The following is a 23,146-nucleotide window of genomic DNA, read 5'->3' as shown; positions in this document are numbered from 1 at the left end:
GTTTATCTGTCACTTTACAGTCCGAGGACAGTTTATCTGTCACTTTACAGTCTGAGGACAGTTTATCTGTCACTTCTTTACAGTCTGAGGACAGTTTATCTGTCACTTTACAGTCCGAGGACAGTTTATCTGTCACTTTACAGTCTGAGGACAGTTTATCTGTCACTTTACAGTCTGAGGACAGTTTATCTGTCACTTTACAGTCTGAGGACAGTTTATCTGTCACTTTACAGTCTGAGGACAGTTTATCTGTCACTTCTTTACAGTCCGAGGACAGTTTATCTGTCACTTCTTTACAGTCCGAGGACAGTTTATCTGTCACTTCTTTACAGTCTGAGGACAGTTTATCTGTCACTTTACAGTCTGAGGACAGTTTATCTGTCACTTCTTTACAGTCTGAGGACAGTTTATCTGTCACTTTACAGTCTGAGGACAGTTTATCTGTCACTTTACAGTCCGAGGACAGTTTATCTGTCACTTTACAGTCTGAGGACAGTTTATCTGTCACTTTACAGTCCGAGGACAGTTTATCTGTCACTTTACAGTCTGAGGACAGTTTATCTGTCACTTTACAGTCTGACGACAGTTTATCTGTCACTTCTTTACAGTCTGAGGACAGTTTATCTGTCACTTTACAGTCTGATGACAGTTTATCTGTCACTTTACAGTCCGAGGACAGTTTATCTGTCACTTCTTTACAGTCCGAGGACAGTTTATCTGTCACTTCTTTACAGTCCGAGGACAGTTTATCTGTCACTTCTTTACAGTCCGAGGACAGTTTATCTGTCACTTCTTTACAGTCTGAGGACAGTTTATCTGTCACTTTACAGTCTGAGGACAGTTTATCTGTCACTTTACAGTCTGAGGACAGTTTATCTGTCACTTTACAGTCTGAGGACAGTTTATCTGTCACTTTACAGTCTGAGGACAGTTTATCTGTCACTTCTTTACAGTCTGAGGACAGTTTATCTGTCACTTCTTTACAGTCTGAGGACAGTTTATCTGTCACTTCTTTACAGTCTGAGGACAGTTTATCTGTCACTTCTTTACAGTCTGAGGACAGTTTATCTGTCACTTTACAGTCTGAGGACAGTTTATCTGTCACTTCTTTACAGTCTGAGGACAGTTTATCCTGTCACTTTACAGTCTGAGGACAGTTTATCTGTCACTTTACAGTCTGATGACAGTTTATCTGTCACTTTACAGTCCGAGGACAGTTTATCTGTCACTTTACAGTCTGAGGACAGTTTATCTGTCACTTCTTTACAGTCTGAGGACAGTTTATCTGTCACTTCTTTACAGTCTGAGGACAGTTTATCTGTCACTTCTTTACAGTCTGAGGACAGTTTATCTGTCACTTTACAGTCTGAGGACAGTTTATCTGTCACTTCTTTACAGTCTGAGGACAGTTTATCTGTCACTTTACAGTGTGAGGACAGTTTATCTGTCACTTTACAGTCTGAGGACAGTTTATCTGTCACTTCTTTACAGTCTGAGGACAGTTTATCTGTCACTTTACAGTCTGAGGACAGTTTATCTGTCACTTCTTTACAGTCTGATGACAGTTTATCTGTCATTTCTTTACAGTCTGAGGACAGTTTATCTGTCACTTCTTTACAGTCTGAGGACAGTTTATCTGTCACTTTACAGTCTGAGGACAGTTTATCTGTCACTTTACAGTCTGAGGACAGTTTATCTGTCACTTTACAGTCTGAGGACAGTTTATCTGTCACTTTACAGTCTGAGGACAGTTTATCTGTCACTTTACAGTCTGAGGACAGTTTATCTGTCACTTTACAGTCTGAGGACAGTTTATCTGTCACTTCTTTACAGTCTGAGGACAGTTTATCTGTCACTTTACAGTCTGAGGACAGTTTATCTGTCACTTCTTTACAGTCTGAGGACAGTTTATCTGTCACTTCTTTACAGTCTGAGGACAGTTTATCTGTCACTTCTTTACAGTCTGAGGACAGTTTATCTGTCACTTTACAGTCTGAGGACAGTTTATCTGTCACTTCTTTACAGTCTGAGGACAGTTTATCTGTCACTTTACAGTGTGAGGACAGTTTATCTGTCACTTTACAGTCTGAGGACAGTTTATCTGTCACTTTACAGTCTGAGGACAGTTTATCTGTCACTTCTTTACAGTCTGAGGACAGTTTATCTGTCACTTTACAGTCTGAGGACAGTTTATCTGTCACTTTACAGTCCGAGGACAGTTTATCTGTCACTTCTTTACAGTCTGAGGACAGTTTATCTGTCACTTCTTTACAGTCTGAGGACAGTTTATCTGTCACTTCTTTACAGTCTGAGGACAGTTTATCTGTCACTTCTTTACAGTCCGAGGACAGTTTATCTGTCACTTCTTTACAGTCCGAGGACAGTTTATCTGTCACTTCTTTACAGTCTGAGGACAGTTTATCTGTCACTTTACAGTCTGAGGACAGTTTATCTGTCACTTTACAGTCCGAGGACAGTTTATCTGTCACTTTACAGTCTGAGGACAGTTTATCTGTCACTTCTTTACAGTCTGAGGACAGTTTATCTGTCACTTTACAGTCCGAGGACAGTTTATCTGTCACTTTACAGTCTGAGGACAGTTTATCTGTCACTTTACAGTCTGAGGACAGTTTATCTGTCACTTTACAGTCTGAGGACAGTTTATCTGTCACTTCTTTACAGTCTGAGGACAGTTTATCTGTCACTTCTTTACAGTCTGAGGACAGTTTATCTGTCACTTCTTTACAGTCTGAGGACAGTTTATCTGTCACTTCTTTACAGTCTGAGGACAGTTTATCTGTCACTTCTTTACAGTCTGAGGACAGTTTATCCTGTCACTTTACAGTCTGAGGACAGTTTATCTGTCACTTTACAGTCTGAGGACAGTTTATCTGTCACTTCTTTACAGTCTGAGGACAGTTTATCTGTCACTTCTTTACAGTCTGAGGACAGTTTATCTGTCACTTCTTTACAGTCTGAGGACAGTTTATCTGTCACTTCTTTACAGTCTGAGGACAGTTTATCTGTCACTTCTTTACAGTCTGAGGACAGTTTATCTGTCACTTCTTTACAGTCCGAGGACAGTTTATCTGTCACTTCTTTACAGTCCGAGGACAGTTTATCTGTCACTTTACAGTCTGAGGACAGTTTATCTGTCACTTCTTTACAGTCTGAGGACAGTTTATCTGTCACTTTACAGTCCGAGGACAGTTTATCTGTCACTTTACAGTCTGAGGACAGTTTATCTGTCACTTTACAGTCTGAGGACAGTTTATCTGTCACTTTACAGTCTGAGGACAGTTTATCTGTCACTTCTTTACAGTCTGAGGACAGTTTATCTGTCACTTCTTTACAGTCTGAGGACAGTTTATCTGTCACTTCTTTACAGTCTGAGGACAGTTTATCTGTCACTTCTTTACAGTCTGAGGACAGTTTATCTGTCACTTCTTTACAGTCTGAGGACAGTTTATCTGTCACTTCTTTACAGTCTGAGGACAGTTTATCTGTCACTTCTTTACAGTCTGAGGACAGTTTATCTGTCACTTTACAGTCCGAGGACAGTTTATCTGTCACTTTACAGTCTGAGGACAGTTTATCTGTCACTTCTTTACAGTCTGAGGACAGTTTATCTGTCACTTCTTTACAGTCTGAGGACAGTTTATCTGTCACTTCTTTACAGTCTGAGGACAGTTTATCTGTCACTTTACAGTCTGAGGACAGTTTATCTGTCACTTCTTTACAGTCTGAGGACAGTTTATCTGTCACTTCTTTACAGTCTGAGGACAGTTTATCTGTCACTTCTTTACAGTCTGAGGACAGTTTATCTGTCACTTTACAGTCTGAGGACAGTTTATCTGTCACTTCTTTACAGTCTGAGGACAGTTTATCTGTCACTTTACAGTGTGAGGACAGTTTATCTGTCACTTTACAGTCTGAGGACAGTTTATCTGTCACTTCTTTACAGTCTGAGGACAGTTTATCTGTCACTTTACAGTCTGAGGACAGTTTATCTGTCACTTCTTTACAGTCTGAGGACAGTTTATCTGTCACTTTACAGTCTGAGGACAGTTTATCTGTCACTTTACAGTCTGAGGACAGTTTATCTGTCACTTCTTTACAGTCTGAGGACAGTTTATCTGTCACTTCTTTACAGTCCGAGGACAGTTTATCTGTCACTTCTTTACAGTCTGAGGACAGTTTATCTGTCACTTTACAGTCTGAGGACAGTTTATCTGTCACTTCTTTACAGTCTGAGGACAGTTTATCTGTCACTTCTTTACAGTCTGAGGACAGTTTATCTGTCACTTTACAGTCTGAGGACAGTTTATCTGTCACTTTACAGTCCGAGGACAGTTTATCTGTCACTTTACAGTCTGATGACAGTTTATCTGTCACTTCTTTACAGTCTGAGGACAGTTTATCTGTCACTTCTTTACAGTCTGAGGACAGTTTATCTGTCACTTCTTTACAGTCTGATGACATTTTCAGCGGCACGGCAGGAAAACAGGTCTGTGAATGCCTATATTTAATTGCTTTCCAAAAGTTGATAGTGTTATTAAGATTTTCCTTTGTAGTTTCATAATAAAAGCTTGATATACATTTTATCTTCAGCATGGTGCATTTGTTTCCCAGTGCCCTAATAGACTGCCAGTCGGTCTGGGAGTTACCAGTTCTGGTTCTGTGGTGAGACAACCAAGGATTGTCTCTGCCTATAACCCAGTATTTCATGAGCACTGCTTGTTTGACACAGATGGTCGGGAAACAGTTTATGGAAATATATATGGAATGAGCAAAAAGCTTTTTACCAGTCCCAGATAAAGTTCATATGGTAAAGCCTGTTCACAAAACTGCTAATGTTCTGTTTGATTGCTATTCGAGGGCGGATTTAGGGCTTTTCGTGTCACGTAAATCGTTTGTGAATATACTGATGGCCTGTAGCTGCCTTTATCAACGTATTGCATTGCCCTTTTCTGGCAGCAGAGTTTAAGATAACGAGTTCCAGTTTATATTGCCCATGAGAACAATTTCATTATTTTCCCCCAGCTGTGCCACAGCTCTGCGAGATAATCTAGAGACTCAACCTTTGCCGATTGGGGTCTATAACATTCGAATACATCTTGGTTTACAGCTGTTGACAGTTGCAACTTCATTGCTAAGAGCTGCTTTGGTTGAGATAAAAAACCATAAGGGCTGTAGCAACAAAGCTATTTTACTGAACAGGGCCACACCTCCCCTTGTCTCTATCACTCCTGTACACATTATAACCATCCAGAACAATAGTCTGATGGAGAGACAGGGTTGGGAAGTCGTGTCTTTGACAGAACTAAAACATCAGGTTTGACAGTTAGGAACCACTCGTCCACCATGGCCATCTAAGGAACCAAGCTTCTCCTATTGGTGTGCTTACGTCCTAGCGCTGGTCTGTTTCTGAAGGTTGGAGTCAGACGTTCATCCTTAGAGACACCGGACTGGGTTTGGATCAATGGTTTCTGATAATAATAACATACCTTCTGTTTACCCCGTACACAAATGACTTCACACACAACAACAAACTGAGGAGACTCTGCTATAGTCAGCTGTGTGATGAGAGGAGACTCTGCTATAGTCAGCTGTGTGATGAGAGGAGACTCTGCTATAGTCAGCTGTGTGATGAGAGGAGACTCTGCTATAGTCAGCTGTGTGATGAGAGGAGACTGCTGTTGTCAGCTGTGTGATGGGAGGAGACTCTGCTGTAGTCAGCTGTGTGATGAGAGGAGACTCTGCTATAGTCAGCTGTGTGATGAGAGGAGACTGCTGTTGTCAGCTGTGTGATGGGAGGAGACTCTGCTATAGCAGCTGTGTGATGAGAGGAGACTCTGCTATAGTCAGCTGTGTGATGAGAGGAGACTCTGCTATAGTCAGCAGTGTGATGAGAGGAGACTGCTATAGTCATCTGTGTGATGAGAGGAGACTCTGCTATAGTCAGCTGTGTGATGAGAGGAGACTCTGCTATAGTCAGCTGTGTGATGAGAGGAGACTCTGCTATAGTCAGCTGTGTGATGAGAGGAGACTCTGCTATAGTCAGCTGTGTGATGAGAGGAGACTCTGCTATAGTCAGCAGTGTGATGAGAGGAGACTGCTATAGTCATCTGTGTGATGAGAGGAGACTCTGCTATAGTCAGCTGTGTGATGAGAGGAGACTCTGCTATAGTCAGCTGTGTGATGAGAGGAGACTCTGCTATAGTCAGCTGTGTGATGAGAGGAGACTCTGCTATAGTTAGCTGTGTGATGAGAGGAGACTCTGCTATAGTCAGCTGTGTGATGAGAGGAGACTCTGCTATAGTCAGCTGTGTGATGAGAGGAGACTCTGCTATAGTCAGCTGTGTGATGAGAGGAGACTCTGCTATAGTCAGCTGTGTGATGAGAGGAGACTCTGCTATAGTTAGCTGTGTGATGAGAAGAGACTCTGCTATAGTCAGCTGTGTGATGAGAGGAGACTCTGCTATAGTCAGCTGTTTGATGAGAGGAGACTCTGCTATAGTCAGCTGTGTGATGAGAGGAGACTCTGCTATAGTCAGCTGTTTGATGAGAGGAGACTCTGCTATAGTCAGCTGTGTGATGAGAGGAGACTCTGCTATAGTCATCTGTGTGATGAGAGGAAACTCTGCTGTAGTCAGCTGTGTGATGAGAGGAGACTCTGCTATTGTCAGCTGTGTGATGGGAGGAGACTGCTATAGTCAGCTGTGTGATGGGAGGAGACTCTGCTATAATCAGCTGTGTGATGGGAAGAGACTCTGCTATAGTCAGCTGTGTGATGGGAGGAGACTGCTATAGGCAGCTGTGTGATGAGAGGAGACTCTGCTATAGTCAGCTGTGTGATGGGAGGAGACTGCTATAATCAGCTGTGTGATGAGAGGAGACTGCTATAGTCAGCTGTGTGATGGGAGGAGACTGCTATAGCAGCTGTGTGATGAGAGGAGACTCTGCTATAGTCAGCTGTGTGATGGGAGGAGACTCTGCTATAGTCAGCTGTGTGATGGGAGGAGACTGCTATAGTCAGCTGTGTGATGAGAGGAGACTCTGCTATAGTCAGCTGTGTGATGAGAGGAGACTGCTGTTGTCAGCTGTGTGATGGGAGGAGACTCTGCTATAGTCAGCTGTGTGATGAGAGGAGACTCTGCTATAGTCAGCTGTGTGATGAGAGGAGACTGCTGTAGTCAGCTGTGTGATGAGAGGAGACTCTGCTGCATTATGTAGGTTGGAGGAAATGATCCAACCATTATGTAGGTTGGAGGAATGATCCAACCATTATGCAGGTTGGTGGGAATGATCCAACCATTATGTAGGTTGGTTGAAATGATCCAACCATTATGTAGGTTGGTGGAAATGATCCAACCATTATGTAGATTGGTTGAAATGATCCAACCATTATGTAGGTTGGTAGAAATGATCATCCAACCATTTTGTAGGTTGGTGGAAATGATCCAACCATTATGTAGGTTGGTAGAAATGATCCAACCATTATGTAGGTTGGTGGGAATGATCCAACCTTTATGTAGGTTGGTAGAAATGATCCAACCAATATGTAGGTTGGAGGAAATGATCCAACCATTATGTAGGTTGGTGGGAATGATCCAACCCAACCGTTATGTAGGTTAGTAGAAATTATCCATCTATTATGTAGGTTGGTGGGAATGATCCAACCATTATGTAGGTTGGTAGAAATGATCCAACCATTGCATAGGTTGGTTGAAATGATCCAACCATTATGTAGGTTGGTAGAAATGATCCAACCATTGCGTAGGTTGGTTGAAATGATCCAACCATTATGTAGGTTGGAGGAAATGATCCAACCATTGCGTAGGTTGGTTGAAATGATCCAACCATTATGTATGTTGGTGGGAATGATCCAACCATTATGCAGGTTGGTGGGAATTATCCAACCATTATGTAGGTTGGTTGACATGATCCAACCATTATGTAGGTTGGTGGAAATGATCCAACCATTATGTAGATTGGTTGAAATGATCCAACCATTATGTAGGTTGGTAGAAATGATCCAACCATTATGTAGGTTGGTGGGGATGATCCAACCTTTATGTAGGTTGGTAGAAATGATCCAACCATTATGTAGGTTGGAGGAAATGATCCAACCATTATGTAGGTTGGAGGAAATGATCCAACCATTATGTAGGTTGGTGGGAATGATCCAACCCAACCGTTATGTAGGTTAGTAGAAATTATCCATCCATTATGTAGGTTGGTGGGAATGATCCAACCATTATGTAGGTTGGTGGGAATGATCCAACCATTATGTATGTTGGTGGGAATGATCCAACCATTATGTAGGTTGGAGGAAATGCCCATCGACTGAGGATGATGGGTCTCCACTATGTAGAATAATACTATACAACATTCATCAATCTGACTCCATTACCTGGTGAATGCTTGATAATCACGTCCAGTGGGTAGAGCTAATATAGTGAGCCATCCGTCACCACTCACAAGACTATAAGATGCTCAAGTCTAAGTTTACCGTTATGCAATTTATTAAGAGGCTGAGGAACAAGGAGCTAATATCTGACAATCAATGTCCTGGCATTGCATGATTGAGTTAACTCCCAGTATCGCCTATCATCTCATTAACATCTCTTTCTTTGATCTAATATTCACCTCTCAACTCTGTATGATAAGAGCACCACCACTGTGTAGCTCCTCTTTGAACAATGCCGTGAGACCAACAGAATAACACAGTATCTCTGTAACAGTAAATCTATAGCTGTTACCGAACGATGAATCACAGCTTTTCATGGACTCCTGAAACAATCCACACATGAACAATTTAAAGCCAATTCAAAGTTTAATGAGTGGTCACACCTGTCCTGGTGTCAGTGACCCCAGGACCTCTGTGTGAATGTGTCTTCTAGGAGGTTGACACAGGTAAGGTGTTTTTGACCCCTGTGATTGGCCCACAAATGGTCAGCCATACAAACAATGTCATAAATCGTGATAGTCATCACACTGTGATCCCACACCAGCCAGTATCTAGTCTGAGTATGGCCTTCTCTAATCTCCTCTACAACCAGCCAGTATCTAGTCTGAGTATGGCCTTCTCTAATCTCCTCTACAACCAGCCAGTATCTAGTCTGAGTATGGCCTTCTCTAATCTCCTCTACAACCAGCCAGTATCTAGTCTGAGTATGACCTTCTCTCATCTCCTCTACAACCAGCCAGTATCTAGTCTGAGTATGGCCTTCTCTAATCTCCTCTACAACCAGCCAGTATCTAGTCTGAGTATGGCCTTCTCTAATCTCCTCTACAACCAGCCAGTATCTAGTCTGAGTATGACCTTCTCTAATCTCCTCTACAACCAGCCAGTATCTAGTCTGAGTATGACCTTCTCTCATCTCCTCTACAACCAGCCAGTATCTAGTCTGAGTATGACCTTCTCTAATCTCCTCTACAACCAGCCAGTATCTAGTCTGAGTATGACCTTCTCTCACCTCCTCTACAACCAGCCAGTATCTAGTCTGAGTATGACCTTCTCTCACCTCCTCTACAACCAGCCAGTATCTAGTCTGAGTATGGCCTTCTATAATCTCCTCTACAACCAGCCAGTATCTAGTCTGAGTATGACCTTCTCTAATCTCCTCTACAACCAGCCAGTATCTAGTCTGAGTATGACCTTCTCTCACCTCCTCTACAACCAGCCAGTATCTAGTCTGAGTATGACCTTCTCTCATCTCCTCTACAACCAGCCAGTATCTAGTCTGAGTATGACCTTCTCTAATCTCCTCTACAACAGCCAGTATCTAGTCTGAGTATCACCTTCTCTAATCTCCTCTACAACCAGCCAGTATCTAGTCTGAGTATGACCTTCTCTAATCTCCTCTACAACCAGCCAGTATCTAGTCTGAGTATGACCTTCTCCAATCTCCTGAATACGTGGGGTGATAGGGGGTTAGGGCTCCATGAATATGTGGGGTGATGGGGGTTAGGGCTCCATGAATACGTAGGGGGATAGGGGGTTAGGGCTCCATGAATGCGTGGGGGGATAGGGGGTTAGGGCTCCATGAATACGTAGGGTGATAGGGGGTTAGGGCTTCATGAATATGTGTGATGATAGGGGGTTAAGGCTCCATGAATACTAAGGGGGATAGGGGTTAGGGCTCCATGAATATGTGTGATGATAGGGGGTTAGGGCTCCATGAATATGTGTGATGATAGGGGGTTAAGGCTCCATGAATACTAAGGGGGATAGGGGGTTAGGGCTCCATGAATACGTGGGGGGATAGGGGTTAGGGCTCCATGAATACGTAGGGTGATAGGGGTTAGGGCTCCATGAATACGTGGGGGGATGGGGGTTAGGGCTCCATGAATACGTGGGAGGATAGGGGTTAGGGCTCCATGAATAAGTGGGGGATAGGGGGTTAGGGCTCCATGAATAAGTGGGGTGATAGGGGGTTAGGGCTCCATGAATACGTGGGAGGATAGGGGTTAGGGCTCCATGAATAAGTGGGGTGATAGGGGGTTAGGGCTCCATGAATACGTGGGTGGATAGGGGGTTAGGGCTCCATGAATACGTAGGGGGATAGGGGGTTAGGGCTCCATGAATACGTAGGGTGATAGGGGGTTAGGGCTCCATGAATACGTAGGGTGATAGGGGGTTAGGGCTCCATGAATACGTGGGAGGATAGGGGTTAGGGCTCCATGAATAAGTGGGGTGATAGGGGGTTAGGGCTCCATGAATATGTGGGGTGATGGGGGGTTAGGACTCCATGAATACGTGGGAGGATAGGGGTTAGGGCTCCATGAATAAGTGGGGTGATAGGGGGTTAGGGCTCCATGAATATGTGGGGTGATGGGGGGTTAGGACTCCATGAATACGTGGGGGGATAGGGGGTTAGAACTCCATGAATATGTGGGGTGATGGGGGGTTAGGGCTCCATGAATACGTAGGGGGTTAGGGCTCCATGAATACTTGGGAGGATAGGGGGTTAGGACTCCATGAATATGTGGGGTGATAGGGGGTTAGGGCTCCATGAATATGTGGGTTGATAGGGGGTTAGGACTCCATGAATATGTGGGGGGAGAGGGGGTTAGGGCTCCATGAATATGTGGGTTGATAGGGGGTTAGGACTCCATGAATACGTAGGGGGATAGGGGGTTAGGGCTCCATAAATATGTGGGTTGATAGGGGGTTAGGACTCCATGAATATGTGGGGGGATAGGGGTTAGGGCTCCATGAATACGTGGGGTGATGGGGGGTTAGAACTCCATGAATACGTAGGGGGATAGGGGGTTAGGGCTCCATGAATACGTGGGGGGATAGTGGGTTAGGGCTCCATGAATATGTGGTGTGATGGGGGTTAGGGCTCCATGAATACGTAGGGGGTTAGGGCTCCATGAATACGTGGGAGGATAGGGGGTTAGGGCTCCATGAATACGTGGGGGGATAGGGGGTTAGGACTCCATGAATACGTAGGGTGATAGGGGTTAGGACTCCATGAATATGTGGGGGGATAGGGGGTTAGGGCTCCATGAATAAGTGGGGTGATAGGGGGTTAGGGCTCCATGAATAAGTGGGGTGATAGGGGGTTAGGGCTCCATCAATACGTGGGGTGATAGGGGGTTAGGGCTCCATGAATAAGTGGGGTGATAGTGGGTTAGGGCTCCATGAATAAGTGGGGTGATAGTGGGTTAGGGCTCCATGAATATGTGGGGGGATAGGGGGTTAGGGCTCCATGAATATGTGGGGGATAGGGGGTTAGGACTCCATGAATAAGTGGGGTGATAGTGGGTTAGGGCTCCATGAATAGGTGGGGTGATAGTGGGTTAGGGCTCCATGAATATGTGGGGGGATAGGGGGTTAGGGCTCCATGAATATGTGGGGTGATAGTGGGTTAGGGCTCCATGAATATGTGGGGGGATAGGGGGTTAGGGCTCCATGAATATGTGGGGTGATAGGGGGTTAGGACTCCATGAATACGTAGGGGGATAGGGGGTTAGGGCTCCATGAATACGTGGGGGGATAGTGGGTTAGGGCTCCATGAATATGTGGTGTGATGGGGGGTTAGGGCTCCATGAATACGTAGGGGGTTAGGGCTCCATGAATACGTGGGAGGATAGGGGGTTAGGGCTCCATGAATACGTGGGGGGATAGGGGGTTAGGGCTCCATGAATACGTAGGGTGATAGGGGGTTAGGGCTCCATCAATACGTGGGGTGATAGGGGGTTAGGGCTCCATGAATAAGTGGGGTGATAGTGGGTTAGGGCTCCATGAATATGTGGGGGGATAGGGGGTTAGGGCTCCATCAATACGTGGGGTGATAGGGGGTTAGGGCTCCATGAATAAGTGGGGTGATAGGGGGTTAGGGCTCCATCAATACGTGGGGTGATAGGGGGTTAGGGCTCCATGAATAAGTGGGGTGATAGTGGGTTAGGGCTCCATGAATATGTGGGGGGATAGGGGGTTAGGGCTCCATGAATAAGTGGGGTGATAGTGGGTTAGGGCTCCATGAATATGTGGGGGGATAGGGGGTTAGGGCTCCATGAATATGTGGGGTGATAGGGGGTTAGGACTCCATGAATACGTGGGGGGATAGGGGGTTAGGACTCCATCAATACGTGGGGTGATAGGGGGTTAGGGCTCCATGAATACGTAGGGTGATAGTGGGTTAGGGCTCCATGAATATGTGGGGGGATAGGGGGTTAGGGCTCCATGAATAAGTGGGGTGATAGGGGGTTAGGACTCCATGAATAAGTGGGGTGATAGTGGGTTAGGGCTCCATGAATATGTGGGGGGATAGGGGGTTAGGGCTCCATGAATACATGGGGTGATGGGGGGGTTAGTGCTCCATGAATACGTGGGGTGATGGGGGGGGTCTTTGAATACTGTACATAACTTATTATTCTCTTTGATTGTGAACGGGCAGAAGGAGGAGGACTTGAATATGATGTGTATAATATTTGCCTCTCTACTTCAACCATGCAGTGTTCGATATGAAGTCCACATTATACTCATGTCCTTTCATTCATTTCATTCATTCTACTGCATCCCTTCATCGTGCTCTATAAATACCAGGCTTTATTCTTTAGGGACATTGATGCTGTGCTTCCCTAATGCATTTATAAGCTGTGCTCACTGATGCTCAGATAAAACTGTGATGCTGTGTTTGTGTGTGTGTGTGTGTGTGTTTGTGTCTTTGTGTCTTTGTGTCTTTGTGTGTGTTTGTGTGTTTGTGTTTGTGTGTGTGTCTGTGTGTGTTTGTGCATGTGTGCGTGCGTGTGTGTGTGTGAGCACATGTGTGTGTGTGCGCGTGTGTGTGTGTGTGTGTTTGTGTGTTTGTGTGCGTGTGTGTGCCTGCATGCGTGTGTGTGCATGTGTTTGTGTGCATGTATTTGTGCGCATGTGTTTGTGTGCGTGTGTGTGTGTGTGTGTGTGTGTGTGTGTGTGTGTGTGTGCATGTGTTTGTGTGTGTGTGTGTGTGTGTGTGTGTGTGTGTGTGTGTGTGTGTGTGTGTGTGTGTGTGTGTGTGTGTGTGTGTGTGCACGCTCACTGATGCTTATTTGAAACTGTGATGCTGCTATACACGCATCACAGCACTGGGACAAAACAACCCTTCTCTCCTCTCTCCTCTCTCTCCTCTCGTCTCTCATCTCTCTCCTCTCTCTCCTCTCATCTCTCTCCTCTCTCTCCTCTCGTCTCTCATCTCTCTCCTCTCTCCTCTCATCTCTCATCTCTCTCCTCTCTCTCCTCTCGTCTCTCATCTCCTCTCGTCTCTCATCTCTCTCCTCTCTCTCCTCTCGTCTCCTTTCCTCTCCTCTCGTCTCTCATCTCCTCTCTCTCCTCTCGTCTTTCATCTCTCTCCTCTCGCCTCCTTTCCTCTCCTCTCGTCTCTCTCTCCTCTCCTCTCTCGTTTCTCTCCTCTCTCCTCTCCTCCCCTTCCTCTCTCCTCTCTTGTCTCTCTCCTCTCTTCATCTGTCTCCTCTCTCATCTCATCTCCTCTCCCGTCTCTCTCCTCTCTCGTCTGTCTCTCCTCTCCTCTCCTCGCCTCGCTTCGCTTCGCCTCTCCTCTCCTTTCTCGTCTCTCTTTCCTCTCCTCTACTCTCTCGTATCTCTCTCATCTCTCTCTCCTCTCCTCTCTTTTATCACCTCTCTCGTCTCTCTCCCCTCTCATCTCGGTCCTCTCCTTTGCTTTCTCCTCTACTCTCCTCTCTCTCCCCTCTCGTCTCTCTCTTCTCTATCCTCACCTCTCGGGTCTGTCCTCTCCTGTCTTGTCTCTCTCCTCTCATTTCTCCTCCACTCTCCCCTCTCCCCTCTCTCTCCTGTCCTTTCTTCTCCTTATTTTGATCCTTTCTCTCCTCTCGTCCCTCTCCTCTCTCATCTACTCTCCTCTCCTCTCTCTCCCCTCTCATCTCGCTCCTCTCCGCTCTCGTCTCTCCTCTCCGCTCTCGTCTCTCCTCTCTCGTCTCTCCTCTCTCGTCTCTACGCTCTCGTCTCTTATCTCTCCTCTCTTGTTTCTCTCCTCTATCATTTCTCTCTTAACTCATCTCTCTCTCGTTTCCTCTCTCGTCCCTCTCCTCTCTAATCTACTCTCCTCTCCTTTACTCTCCTCTCTCATCTCGCTCCTCTCATCTCTCGTCTCTCCTCTCTTGTCTCCTCTCCACTCTTTTCCTCTCTTGTCTCTCTCCTCTCTAATCTACTCTCCTCTCCTTTACTCTCCTCTCTCATCTCTCGTCTCTCCTCTCTTGTCTCCTCTCCACTCTTTTCCTCTCTTGTCTCTCTCTCCTCTCTCATTCCTCTCCTCTCTTGTCTCCTCTCCACTCCTCTTGGTGTATTATTATGTGGCTGGGTAGTTGGTCCTCAGACAGAAGGTCTAGGGAACGCTGGGTGTTTTGTTATGTGGCTGGGTAGTTGGTCCTCAGACAGAAGGTCTAGGGAACGCTGGGTGTTTTGTTATGTTGCTGGGTAGTTGGTCCTCAGGCAGAAGGTCTAGGGAACGCTGGGTGTTTTGTTATGTTGCTGGGTAGTTGGTCCTCAGACAGAAGGTCTAGGGAACGCTGGGTGTTTTGTTATGTGGCTGGGTAGTTGGTCCTCAGACAGAAGGTCTAGGGAACGCTGGGTGTTTTGTTATGTTGCTGGGTAGTTGGTCCTCAGACAGAAGGTCTAGGGAACGCTGGGTGTTTTGTTATGTGGCTGGGTAGTTGGTCCTCAGACAGAAGGTCTCGGGAACGCTGGGTGTTTTGTTATGTTGCTGGGTAGTTGGTCCTCAGACAGAAGGTCTAGGGAACGCTGGGTGTTTTGTTATGTGGCTGGGTAGTTTATCATCAGACAGAAGGTCTAGGGAACGCTGGGTGTTTTGTTATGTGGCTGGGTAGTTGGTCCTCAGACAGAAGGTCTAGGGAACGCTGGGTGTTTTGTTATGTGGCTGGGTAGTTTATCATCAGACAGAAGGTCTCTGGAACGCTGGGTGTTTTGTTATGTTGCTGGGTAGTTGGTCCTCAGACAGAAGGTCTAGGGAACGCTGGGTGTTTTGTTATGTGGCTGGGTAGTTTATCATCAGACAGAAGGTCTAGGGAACGCTGGGTGTTTTGTTATGTTGCTGGGTAGTTGGTCCTCAGACAGAAGGTCTAGGGAACGCTGGGTGTTTTGTTATGTGGCTGGGTAGTTTATCCTCAGACAGAAGGTCTCGGGAACGCTGGATGTTTGGACACCACTTTCTTGTATATGTTTCCCATTTGAGTCCATGTCTTGTGTTTGTCCTCAGTGGGTGTGGGGGAGATGTCAGGAGGGCTATCTGGGTGGGTGACAGGGGGGGTGCTCAGAGGGGGTTACATCCCCTGGGATTGGTGTTCTTCATGTGTCTGTTCTGCTGTGATTTCGATGCTATCGTCAGGGTCTGGTGTGGACAGTTCTGCTGTGGTGTCGAGACTTTTGTCGGTTGCTGAGGTGGGCTGTTCTGCTGGCTTCTCTGCAGGGGTGGCCACCTCTCTAGTGGGTTGTTCTCTGTCACACGCTGTCCCCCTCACCCTCTCCTCCATCCCCCTCACCTCCAGCAGTCTGAACCTCTCCTGTAGTGCTCTGTTCTTCTCCTGTTGATTTTGTCTCACCAAAGTCCAGAGCGCAGATCTCTCCACCTCCAGCTCTCCAGGTCTGGTTGAGTGGGTTTTGTTGAGCTGGACAATGTTTTTGTGCTGACTGGAGGGTAAACCCCTGCTGTTCCAGCTCCACCTGTCTTACCTCCAGCTGGGTGAATGTATCCTTCATTTCATTGATGGAGTAGTACTCTGTGCTGGGAGGTTGACTTTCCGCTGGGGGTTGCTCGTCTGTGGGGTTGTATAATGAAGGGATCTGGTCTGACACGCTCGGGGTATCTTTTTCATGAGAGTTCTTATCCTGCTGAGATATCTCTTTTGATAAGGTGAAAGTTCAGTGAAAACCTTCTGGGGTTGCCCTGTACCATTACTGTTCCAGACTTGTACAGGTTGACATGGGCTGAGTTTACAACCACCACTAACACCCCACCACGACAGAGGGGTAGTGTATTGATATAGCACTGTGCCAGGGGATGGTCTGGTTAATATAGCACTGTGCCAGGGGATGGTCTGGTTAATATAGCACTGTACCAGGGGATGGTCTGGTTAATATAGCACTGTGTCAGAGGATGGTCTGGTTAATGTAGCTCCATGACAGGGGACGGTCTGGTTAATATAGCTCCATGCCATGGGATGGTCTGGTTAATATAGCTCCATACCAGGGGATGGTCTGGTTAATATAGCTCCATGCCAGGGGATGGTCTGGTTAATATAGCACTGTGCCATGACAGGGGACGGTCTGGTTAATATAGCACTGTGTCAGTGGATGGTCTGGTTAATATAGCACTGTGCCAGGGGATGGTCTGGTTAATATAGCACTGTGCCATGCCAGGGGATGGTCTGGTTAATATAGCACTGTGCCATGCCAGGGGATGGTCTGGTTAATATAGCACTGTGTCAGGGGATGGTCTGGTTAATATAGCACTGTGTCAGGGGATGGTCTGGTTAATATAGCACTGTGTCAGAGGATGGTCTGGTTAATATAGCACTGTGCCAGAGGATGGTCTGGTTAATATAGCACTGTGCCAGGGGATGGTCTGGTTAATATAGCACTGTGCCAGGGGATGGTCTGGTTAATATAGCTCCATGCCAGGGGATGGTCTGGTTAATATAGCACTGTGCCAGGGGATGGTCTGGTTAATATAGCACTGTGCCAGTGGATGGTCTGGTTAATATAGCACTGTGCCATGGGATGGTCTGGTTAATATAGCACTGTGCCATGGGATGGTCTGGTTAATATTGCTCCATGCCAGGGGATGGTCTGGTTAATATAGCTCCATGCCAGGGGATGGTCTGGTTAATATAGCACTGTGCCAGGGGATGGTTTGGTTATTATAGCTCCATGCCATGGGATGGTCTGGTTAATATAGCTCAATGCAGGGGATGGTCTGGTTAATATAGCACTGTGCCAGGGGATGGTCTGGTTAATATTGCTCCATGCCAGGGGATGGTCTGGTTAATATAGCTCCATGCCATGGGATGGTCTGGTTAATATAGCACTGTGCCAGGGGATGGTCTGGTTAATATTGCTCCATGCCAGGGGATGGTCTGGTTAATATAGCTCCATGCCATGGGATGGTCTGGTTAATATAGCACTGTGCCAGGGGATGGTCTGGTTAATATAGCACTGTGCCAGGGGATGGTCTGGTTAATATAGCACTGTGCCAGGGGATGGTCTGGTTAATATAGCACTGTGCCATGGGATGGTCTGGTTAATATTGCTCCATGCCAGGGGATGGTCTGGTTAATATTGCTCCATGCCAGGGGATGGTCTGGTTAATATTGCTCCATGCCATGGGATGGTCTGGTTAATATAGCTCCATGCCAGGGGATGGTCTGGTTAATATAGCACTGTGCCAGGGGATGGTCTGGTTAATATAGCTCCATGCCATGGGATGGTCTGGTTAATATAGCTCCATGCCAGGGGATGGTCTGGTTAATATTGCTCCATGCCATGGGATGGTCTGGTTAATATAGCTCCATGCCAGGGGATGGTCTGGTTAATACAGCTCCATGCCAGGGGATGGTCTGGTTAATATAGCACTGTGCCAGGGGATGGTCTGGTTAATATAGCTCCATGCCATGGGATGGTCTGGTTAATATAGCTCTATGCCAGGGGATGGTCTGGTTAATATAGCTCTATGCCAGGGGATGGTCTGGTTAATATAGCACTATGCCAGGGGATGGTCTGGTTAATATAGCACTGTGCCAGGGGATGGTCTGGTTAATATAGCTCCATGCCATGGGATGGTCTGGTTAATATAGCTCTATGCCAGGGGATGGTCTGGTTAATATAGCTCTATGCCAGGGGATGGTCTGGTTAATATAGCGCTGTGCCAGTGGATGGTCTGGTTAATATAGCTCCATGCCAGGGGATGGTCTGGTTAATATAGCACTGTGCCAGGGGATGGTCTGGTTAATATAACACTGTGCCATGCCAGGGGATGGTCTGGTTAATATAGCACTGTGTCAGGGGATGGTCTGGTTAATATAGCTCCATGCCATGGGATGGTCTGGTTAATATAGCACTGTGCCATGGGATGGTCTGGTTAATATTGCTCCATGCCAGGGGATGGTCTGGTTAATATTGCTCCATGCCAGGGGATGGTCTGGTTAATATTGCTCCATGCCATGGGATGGTCTGGTTAATATAGCTCCATGCCAGGGGATGGTCTGGTTAATATAGCACTGTGCCAGGGGATGGTCTGGTTAATATAGCTCCATGCCAGGGGATGGTCTGGTTAATATAGCACTGTGCCAGGGGATGGTCTGGTTAATATAGCTCCATGCCATGGGATGGTCTGGTTAATATAGCACTGTGCCATGGGATGGTCTGGTTAATATTGCTCCATGCCAGGGGATGGTCTGGTTAATATTGCTCCATGCCAGGGGATGGTCTGGTTAATATTGCTCCATGCCATGGGATGGTCTGGTTAATATAGCTCCATGCCAGGGGATGGTCTGGTTAATATAGCACTGTGCCAGGGGATGGTCTGGTTAATATAGCTCCATGCCATGGGATGGTCTGGTTAATATAGCTCTATGCCAGGGGATGGTCTGGTTAATATAGCTCTATGCCAGGGGATGGTCTGGTTAATATAGCACTGTGCCAGTGGATGGTCTGGTTAATATAGCTCCATGCCAGGGGATGGTCTGGTTAATATAGCACTGTGCCAGGGGATGGTCTGGTTAATATAGCTCCATGCCATGGGATGGTCTGGTTAATATTGCTCCATGCCAGGGGATGGTCTGGTTAATATAGCACTGTGCCAGTGGATGGTCTGGTTAATATAGCTCCATGCCAGGGGATGGTCTGGTTAATATAGCACTGTGCCAGGGGATGGTCTGGTTAATATAGCTCCATGCCATGGGATGGTCTGGTTAATATTGCTCCATGCCAGGGGATGGTCTGGTTAATATTGCTCCATGCCAGGGGATGGTCTGGTTAATATTGCTCCATGCCATGGGATGGTCTGGTTAATATAGCTCCATGCCAGGGGATGGTCTGGTTAATATAGCACCAGGCCAGGGGATGGTCTGGTTAATATTGCTCCATGCCATGGGATGGTCTGGTTAATATAGCTCCATGCCAGGGGATGGTCTGGTTAATACAGCTCCATGCCAGGGGATGGTCTGGTTAATATAGCACTGTGCCAGGGGATGGTCTGGTTAATATAGCTCCATGCCATGGGATGGTCTGGTTAATATAGCTCTATGCCAGGGGATGGTCTGGTTAATATAGCTCTATGCCAGGGGATGGTCTGGTTAATATAGCACTATGCCAGGGGATGGTCTGGTTAATATATCACTGTGCCAGGGGATGGTCTGGTTAATATAGCTCCATGCCATGGGATGGTCTGGTTAATATAGCTCTATGCCAGGGGATGGTCTGGTTAATATAGCTCTATGCCAGGGGATGGTCTGGTTAATATAGCGCTGTGCCAGTGGATGGTCTGGTTAATATAGCTCCATGCCAGGGGATGGTCTGGTTAATATAGCACTGTGCCAGGGGATGGTCTGGTTAATATAACACTGTGCCATGCCAGGGGATGGTCTGGTTAATATAGCACTGTGTCAGGGGATGGTCTGGTTAATATAGCTCCATGCCATGGGATGGTCTGGTTAATATAGCACTGTGCCAGGGGATGGTCTGGTTAATATAGCACTGTACCAGGGGATGGTCTGGTTAATATAGCACTGTACCAGGGGATGGTCTGGTTAATATAGCACTGTGCCAGGGGATGGTCTGGTTAATATAGCACTGTGCCAGGGGATGGTCTGGTTAATATAGCACTGTACCAGGGGATGGTCTGGTTAATATAGCACTGTACCAGGGGATGGTCTGGTTAATATAGCACTGTGCCATGGGATGGTCTGGTTAATATAGCACTGTGCCAGGGGATGGTCTGGTTAATATTGCTCCATGCCAGGGGATGGTCTGGTTAATATAGCTCCATGCCAGGGGATGGTCTGGTTAATATAGCACTGTGCCAGGGGATGGTCTGGTTAATATAGCACTGTACCAGGGGATGGTCTGGTTAATATAGCACTGTGCCAGGGGATGGTCTGGTTAATATAGCTCCATGCCATGGGATGGTCTGGTTAATATAGCACTGTGCCAGGGGATGGTCTGGTTAATACAGCACTGTGCCAGGGGATGGTCTGGTTAATATAGCACTGTGCCAGGGGATGGTCTGGTTAATATAGCTCCATGCCAGGGGATGGTCTGGTTAATATAGCTCCATGCCAGGGGATGGTCTGGTTAATAAAGCACTGTGCCAGGGGATGGACTGGTTAATATAGCACTGTGCCAGGGGATGGTCTGGTTAATATAGCACTGTGCCATGGGATGGTCTGGTTAATATAGCACTGTGCCAGGGGATGGTCTGGTTAATATAGCACTGTACCAGGGGATGGTCTGGTTAATATAGCACTGTACCAGGGGATGGTATGGTTAATATAGCACTGTGCCAGGGGATGGTCTGGTTAATATAGCACTGTGCCAGGGGATGGTCTGGTTAATATAGCACTGTGCCAGGGGATGGTCTGGTTAATATAGCTCCATGCCAGGGGATGGTCTGGTTAATATATCACTGTGCCAGGGGATGGTCTGGTTAATATAGCACTGTGCCAGGGGATGGTCTGGTTAATATAGCACTGTGCCATGGGATGGTCTGGTTAATATAGCTCCATGCCATGAGATGGTCTGGTTAATATAGCTCCATGCCATGGGATGGTCTGGTTAATATATCACTGTGCCAGGGGATGGTCTGGTTAATATAGCACTGTGCCAGGGGATGGTCTGGTTAATATAGCACTGTGCCAGGGGATGGTCTGGTTAATATAGCACTGTGTCAGGGGGTGGTCTGGTTAATATAGCACTGTGTCAGGGGATGGTCTGGTTAATATAGCTCCATGCCATGAGATGGTCTGGTTAATATAGCACTGTACCAGGGGATGGTCTGGTTAATATAGCACTGTGCCAGGGGATGGTCTGGTTAATATAGCACTGTGCCAGGGGATGGTCTGGTTAATATAGCACTGTGCCATGGGATGGTCTGGTTAATATAGCACTGTGCCAGGGGATGGTCTGGTTAATATAGCACTGTACCAGGGGATGGTCTGGTTAATATAGCACTGTGCCAGGGGATGGTCTGGTTAATATAGCTCCATGCCATGGGATGGTCTGGTTAATATAGCACTGTGCCAGGGGATGGTCTGGTTAATATAGCTCCATGCCATGGGATGGTCTGGTTAATATAGCACTGTGCCAGGGGATGGTCTGGTTAATATAACACTGTGTCAGAGGATGGTCTGGTTAATATAGCCCCATGACAGGGGATGGTCTGGTTAATATAGCTCCATGCCATGGGATGGTCTGGTTAATATAGCACTGTGCCAGGGGATGGTCTGGTTAATATAGCACTGTGCCAGGGGATGGTCTGGTTAATATAGCTCCATGCCAGGGTATGGTCTGGTTAATATAGCACTGTGCCATGGGATGGTCTGGTTAATATTGCACTGTGCCAGGGGATGGTCTGGTTAATATAGCACCGTGCCAGGGGATGGTCTGGTTAATATAGCACTGTGCCAGGGGATGGTCTGGTTAATATAACACTGTACCAGGGGATGGTCTGGTTAATATAGCACTGTCCCAGGGGATGGTCTGGTTATTATAGCACTGTGCCAGGGGATGGTCTGGTTAATATAGCACTGTCCCAGGGGATGGTCTGGTTAATATAGCACTGTGCCAGGGGATGGTCTGGTTAATATAACACTGTACCAGGGGATGGTCTGGTTATTATAGCACTGTGCCAGGGGATGGTCTGGTTAATATAGCACTGTGCCATGGGATGGTCTGGTTAATATAGCACTGTACCATGGGATGGTCTGGTTATTATAGCACTGTCCCAGGGGATGGTCTGGTTAATATAGCACTGTACCATGGGATGGTCTGTGTTAATGTAGTACTGTACCAGGGGATGGTCTGGTTAATATTGCTCCATGCCAGGGGATGGTCTGGTTAATATAGCTCCATGCCATGGGATGGTCTGGTTAATACAGCTCCATGCCAGGGGATGGTCTGGTTAATATAGCACTGTGCCAGGGGATGGTCTGGTTAATATAGCTCCATGCCATGGGATGGTCTGGTTAATATAGCTCCATGCCATGGGATGGTCTGGTTAATATAGCTCCATGCCATGGGATGGTCTGGTTAATATTGCACTGTGCCATGGGATGGTCTGGTTAATATAGCACTGTGCCATGAGATGGTCTGGTTAATATAGCTCCATGCCATGGGATGGTCTGGTTAATATAGCACTGTGCCATGGGATGGTCTGGTTAATATAGCACTGTGCCATGGGATGGTCTGGTTAATATTGCTCCATGCCTGGGGATGGTCTGGTTAATATTGCTCCATGCCAGGGGATGGTCTGGTTAATATTGCTCCATGCCAGGGGATGGTCTGGTTAATATTGCTCCATGCCATGGGATGGTCTGGTTAATATAGCTCCATGCCAGGGGATGGTCTGGTTAATATAGCTCCATGCCATGGGATGGTCTGGTT

This window comes from Oncorhynchus masou, chromosome 9, assembly GCF_036934945.1.
Source record: "Oncorhynchus masou masou isolate Uvic2021 chromosome 9, UVic_Omas_1.1, whole genome shotgun sequence".
Classification (NCBI taxonomy): Eukaryota; Metazoa; Chordata; class Actinopteri; order Salmoniformes; family Salmonidae; genus Oncorhynchus; species Oncorhynchus masou.
Note: the sequence above shows the minus strand (reverse complement) of the source record.